Here is a 7380-nt window from a genome sequence, read left to right on the forward strand (position 1 = left end):
CATCTCAATAATGTAGAGGCAAGTAAGAAAAAGTAATTAACTGAACTTATAATCTATACATTTTGAGAATTTAACCCAACAAAAGACTATAGAAATAAAAATATAAAGATTAAAGAGAATTGTAAGATTCAAACATCTAGAATTTGACATTATAATCTATACATCTCAATAATGTAGAGGCAAGTAAGAAAAAGTAATTAACTGAACTTATAATCTATACATTTTGAGAATTTAACCCAACAAAAGACTATAGAAATAAAAATATAAAGATTAAAGAGAATTGTAAGATTCAAACATCTAGAATTTGACATTATAATCTATACATCTCAATAATGTAGAGGCAAGTAAGAAAAAGTAATTAACTGAACTTATAATCTATACATTTTGAGAATTTAACCCAACAAAAGACTATAGAAATAAAAATATAAAGATTAAAGAGAATTGTAAGATTCAAACATCTAGAATTTGACATTATAATCTATACATCTCAATAATGTAGAGGCAAGTAAGAAAAAGTAATTAACTGAACTTATAATCTATACATTTTGAGAATTTAACCCAACAAAAGACTATAGAAATAAAAATATAAAGATTAAAGAGAATTGTAAGATTCAAACATCTAGAATTTGACATTATAATCTATACATCTCAATAATGTAGAGGCAAGTAAGAAAAAGTAATTAACTGAACTTATAATCTATACATTTTGAGAATTTAACCCAACAAAAGACTATAGAAATAAAAATATAAAGATTAAAGAGAATTGTAAGATTCAAACATCTAGAATTTGACATTATAATCTATACATCTCAATAATGTAGAGGCAAGTAAGAAAAAGTAATTAACTGAACTTATAATCTATACATTTTGAGAATTTAACCCAACAAAAGACTATAGAAATAAAAATATAAAGATTAAAGAGAATTGTAAGATTCAAACATCTAGAATTTGACATTATAATCTATACATCTCAATAATGTAGAGGCAAGTAAGAAAAAGTAATTAACTGAACTTATAATCTATACATTTTGAGAATTTAACCCAACAAAAGACTATAGAAATAAAAATATAAAGATTAAAGAGAATTGTAAGATTCAAACATCTAGAATTTGACATTATAATCTATACATCTCAATAATGTAGAGGCAAGTAAGAAAAAGTAATTAACTGAACTTATAATCTATACATTTTGAGAATTTAACCCAACAAAAGACTATAGAAATAAAAATATAAAGATTAAAGAGAATTGTAAGATTCAAACATCTAGAATTTGACATTATAATCTATACATCTCAATAATGTAGAGGCAAGTAAGAAAAAGTAATTAACTGAACTTATAATCTATACATTTTGAGAATTTAACCCAACAAAAGACTATAGAAATAAAAATATAAAGATTAAAGAGAATTGTAAGATTCAAACATCTAGAATTTGACATTATAATCTATACATCTCAATAATGTAGAGGCAAGTAAGAAAAAGTAATTAACTGAACTTATAATCTATACATTTTGAGAATTTAACCCAACAAAAGACTATAGAAATAAAAATATAAAGATTAAAGAGAATTGTAAGATTCAAACATCTAGAATTTGACATTATAATCTATACATCTCAATAATGTAGAGGCAAGTAAGAAAAAGTAATTAACTGAACTTATAATCTATACATTTTGAGAATTTAACCCAACAAAAGACTATAGAAATAAAAATATAAAGATTAAAGAGAATTGTAAGATTCAAACATCTAGAATTTGACATTATAATCTATACATCTCAATAATGTAGAGGCAAGTAAGAAAAAGTAATTAACTGAACTTATAATCTATACATTTTGAGAATTTAACCCAACAAAAGACTATAGAAATAAAAATATAAAGATTAAAGAGAATTGTAAGATTCAAACATCTAGAATTTGACATTATAATCTATACATCTCAATAATGTAGAGGCAAGTAAGAAAAAGTAATTAACTGAACTTATAATCTATACATTTTGAGAATTTAACCCAACAAAAGACTATAGAAATAAAAATATAAAGATTAAAGAGAATTGTAAGATTCAAACATCTAGAATTTGACATTATAATCTATACATCTCAATAATGTAGAGGCAAGTAAGAAAAAGTAATTAACTGAACTTATAATCTATACATTTTGAGAATTTAACCCAACAAAAGACTATAGAAATAAAAATATAAAGATTAAAGAGAATTGTAAGATTCAAACATCTAGAATTTGACATTATAATCTATACATCTCAATAATGTAGAGGCAAGTAAGAAAAAGTAATTAACTGAACTTATAATCTATACATTTTGAGAATTTAACCCAACAAAAGACTATAGAAATAAAAATATAAAGATTAAAGAGAATTGTAAGATTCAAACATCTAGAATTTGACATTATAATCTATACATCTCAATAATGTAGAGGCAAGTAAGAAAAAGTAATTAACTGAACTTATAATCTATACATTTTGAGAATTTAACCCAACAAAAGACTATAGAAATAAAAATATAAAGATTAAAGAGAATTGTAAGATTCAAACATCTAGAATTTGACATTATAATCTATACATCTCAATAATGTAGAGGCAAGTAAGAAAAAGTAATTAACTGAACTTATAATCTATACATTTTGAGAATTTAACCCAACAAAAGACTATAGAAATAAAAATATAAAGATTAAAGAGAATTGTAAGATTCAAACATCTAGAATTTGACATTATAATCTATACATCTCAATAATGTAGAGGCAAGTAAGAAAAAGTAATTAACTGAACTTATAATCTATACATTTTGAGAATTTAACCCAACAAAAGACTATAGAAATAAAAATATAAAGATTAAAGAGAATTGTAAGATTCAAACATCTAGAATTTGACATTATAATCTATACATCTCAATAATGTAGAGGCAAGTAAGAAAAAGTAATTAACTGAACTTATAATCTATACATTTTGAGAATTTAACCCAACAAAAGACTATAGAAATAAAAATATAAAGATTAAAGAGAATTGTAAGATTCAAACATCTAGAATTTGACATTATAATCTATACATCTCAATAATGTAGAGGCAAGTAAGAAAAAGTAATTAACTGAACTTATAATCTATACATTTTGAGAATTTAACCCAACAAAAGACTATAGAAATAAAAATATAAAGATTAAAGAGAATTGTAAGATTCAAACATCTAGAATTTGACATTATAATCTATACATCTCAATAATGTAGAGGCAAGTAAGAAAAAGTAATTAACTGAACTTATAATCTATACATTTTGAGAATTTAACCCAACAAAAGACTATAGAAATAAAAATATAAAGATTAAAGAGAATTGTAAGATTCAAACATCTAGAATTTGACATTATAATCTATACATCTCAATAATGTAGAGGCAAGTAAGAAAAAGTAATTAACTGAACTTATAATCTATACATTTTGAGAATTTAACCCAACAAAAGACTATAGAAATAAAAATATAAAGATTAAAGAGAATTGTAAGATTCAAACATCTAGAATTTGACATTATAATCTATACATCTCAATAATGTAGAGGCAAGTAAGAAAAAGTAATTAACTGAACTTATAATCTATACATTTTGAGAATTTAACCCAACAAAAGACTATAGAAATAAAAATATAAAGATTAAAGAGAATTGTAAGATTCAAACATCTAGAATTTGACATTATAATCTATACATCTCAATAATGTAGAGGCAAGTAAGAAAAAGTAATTAACTGAACTTATAATCTATACATTTTGAGAATTTAACCCAACAAAAGACTATAGAAATAAAAATATAAAGATTAAAGAGAATTGTAAGATTCAAACATCTAGAATTTGACATTATAATCTATACATCTCAATAATGTAGAGGCAAGTAAGAAAAAGTAATTAACTGAACTTATAATCTATACATTTTGAGAATTTAACCCAACAAAAGACTATAGAAATAAAAATATAAAGATTAAAGAGAATTGTAAGATTCAAACATCTAGAATTTGACATTATAATCTATACATCTCAATAATGTAGAGGCAAGTAAGAAAAAGTAATTAACTGAACTTATAATCTATACATTTTGAGAATTTAACCCAACAAAAGACTATAGAAATAAAAATATAAAGATTAAAGAGAATTGTAAGATTCAAACATCTAGAATTTGACATTATAATCTATACATCTCAATAATGTAGAGGCAAGTAAGAAAAAGTAATTAACTGAACTTATAATCTATACATTTTGAGAATTTAACCCAACAAAAGACTATAGAAATAAAAATATAAAGATTAAAGAGAATTGTAAGATTCAAACATCTAGAATTTGACATTATAATCTATACATCTCAATAATGTAGAGGCAAGTAAGAAAAAGTAATTAACTGAACTTATAATCTATACATTTTGAGAATTTAACCCAACAAAAGACTATAGAAATAAAAATATAAAGATTAAAGAGAATTGTAAGATTCAAACATCTAGAATTTGACATTATAATCTATACATCTCAATAATGTAGAGGCAAGTAAGAAAAAGTAATTAACTGAACTTATAATCTATACATTTTGAGAATTTAACCCAACAAAAGACTATAGAAATAAAAATATAAAGATTAAAGAGAATTGTAAGATTCAAACATCTAGAATTTGACATTATAATCTATACATCTCAATAATGTAGAGGCAAGTAAGAAAAAGTAATTAACTGAACTTATAATCTATACATTTTGAGAATTTAACCCAACAAAAGACTATAGAAATAAAAATATAAAGATTAAAGAGAATTGTAAGATTCAAACATCTAGAATTTGACATTATAATCTATACATCTCAATAATGTAGAGGCAAGTAAGAAAAAGTAATTAACTGAACTTATAATCTATACATTTTGAGAATTTAACCCAACAAAAGACTATAGAAATAAAAATATAAAGATTAAAGAGAATTGTAAGATTCAAACATCTAGAATTTGACATTATAATCTATACATCTCAATAATGTAGAGGCAAGTAAGAAAAAGTAATTAACTGAACTTATAATCTATACATTTTGAGAATTTAACCCAACAAAAGACTATAGAAATAAAAATATAAAGATTAAAGAGAATTGTAAGATTCAAACATCTAGAATTTGACATTATAATCTATACATCTCAATAATGTAGAGGCAAGTAAGAAAAAGTAATTAACTGAACTTATAATCTATACATTTTGAGAATTTAACCCAACAAAAGACTATAGAAATAAAAATATAAAGATTAAAGAGAATTGTAAGATTCAAACATCTAGAATTTGACATTATAATCTATACATCTCAATAATGTAGAGGCAAGTAAGAAAAAGTAATTAACTGAACTTATAATCTATACATTTTGAGAATTTAACCCAACAAAAGACTATAGAAATAAAAATATAAAGATTAAAGAGAATTGTAAGATTCAAACATCTAGAATTTGACATTATAATCTATACATCTCAATAATGTAGAGGCAAGTAAGAAAAAGTAATTAACTGAACTTATAATCTATACATTTTGAGAATTTAACCCAACAAAAGACTATAGAAATAAAAATATAAAGATTAAAGAGAATTGTAAGATTCAAACATCTAGAATTTGACATTATAATCTATACATCTCAATAATGTAGAGGCAAGTAAGAAAAAGTAATTAACTGAACTTATAATCTATACATTTTGAGAATTTAACCCAACAAAAGACTATAGAAATAAAAATATAAAGATTAAAGAGAATTGTAAGATTCAAACATCTAGAATTTGACATTATAATCTATACATCTCAATAATGTAGAGGCAAGTAAGAAAAAGTAATTAACTGAACTTATAATCTATACATTTTGAGAATTTAACCCAACAAAAGACTATAGAAATAAAAATATAAAGATTAAAGAGAATTGTAAGATTCAAACATCTAGAATTTGACATTATAATCTATACATCTCAATAATGTAGAGGCAAGTAAGAAAAAGTAATTAACTGAACTTATAATCTATACATTTTGAGAATTTAACCCAACAAAAGACTATAGAAATAAAAATATAAAGATTAAAGAGAATTGTAAGATTCAAACATCTAGAATTTGACATTATAATCTATACATCTCAATAATGTAGAGGCAAGTAAGAAAAAGTAATTAACTGAACTTATAATCTATACATTTTGAGAATTTAACCCAACAAAAGACTATAGAAATAAAAATATAAAGATTAAAGAGAATTGTAAGATTCAAACATCTAGAATTTGACATTATAATCTATACATCTCAATAATGTAGAGGCAAGTAAGAAAAAGTAATTAACTGAACTTATAATCTATACATTTTGAGAATTTAACCCAACAAAAGACTATAGAAATAAAAATATAAAGATTAAAGAGAATTGTAAGATTCAAACATCTAGAATTTGACATTATAATCTATACATCTCAATAATGTAGAGGCAAGTAAGAAAAAGTAATTAACTGAACTTATAATCTATACATTTTGAGAATTTAACCCAACAAAAGACTATAGAAATAAAAATATAAAGATTAAAGAGAATTGTAAGATTCAAACATCTAGAATTTGACATTATAATCTATACATCTCAATAATGTAGAGGCAAGTAAGAAAAAGTAATTAACTGAACTTATAATCTATACATTTTGAGAATTTAACCCAACAAAAGACTATAGAAATAAAAATATAAAGATTAAAGAGAATTGTAAGATTCAAACATCTAGAATTTGACATTATAATCTATACATCTCAATAATGTAGAGGCAAGTAAGAAAAAGTAATTAACTGAACTTATAATCTATACATTTTGAGAATTTAACCCAACAAAAGACTATAGAAATAAAAATATAAAGATTAAAGAGAATTGTAAGATTCAAACATCTAGAATTTGACATTATAATCTATACATCTCAATAATGTAGAGGCAAGTAAGAAAAAGTAATTAACTGAACTTATAATCTATACATTTTGAGAATTTAACCCAACAAAAGACTATAGAAATAAAAATATAAAGATTAAAGAGAATTGTAAGATTCAAACATCTAGAATTTGACATTATAATCTATACATCTCAATAATGTAGAGGCAAGTAAGAAAAAGTAATTAACTGAACTTATAATCTATACATTTTGAGAATTTAACCCAACAAAAGACTATAGAAATAAAAATATAAAGATTAAAGAGAATTGTAAGATTCAAACATCTAGAATTTGACATTATAATCTATACATCTCAATAATGTAGAGGCAAGTAAGAAAAAGTAATTAACTGAACTTATAATCTATACATTTTGAGAATTTAACCCAACAAAAGACTATAGAAATAAAAATATAAAGATTAAAGAGAATTGTAAGATTCAAACA

The sequence above is a fragment of the Cicer arietinum genome, chromosome 3 (assembly GCF_000331145.2).
Source record: "Cicer arietinum cultivar CDC Frontier isolate Library 1 chromosome 3, Cicar.CDCFrontier_v2.0, whole genome shotgun sequence".
Taxonomy (NCBI): Eukaryota; Viridiplantae; Streptophyta; class Magnoliopsida; order Fabales; family Fabaceae; genus Cicer; species Cicer arietinum.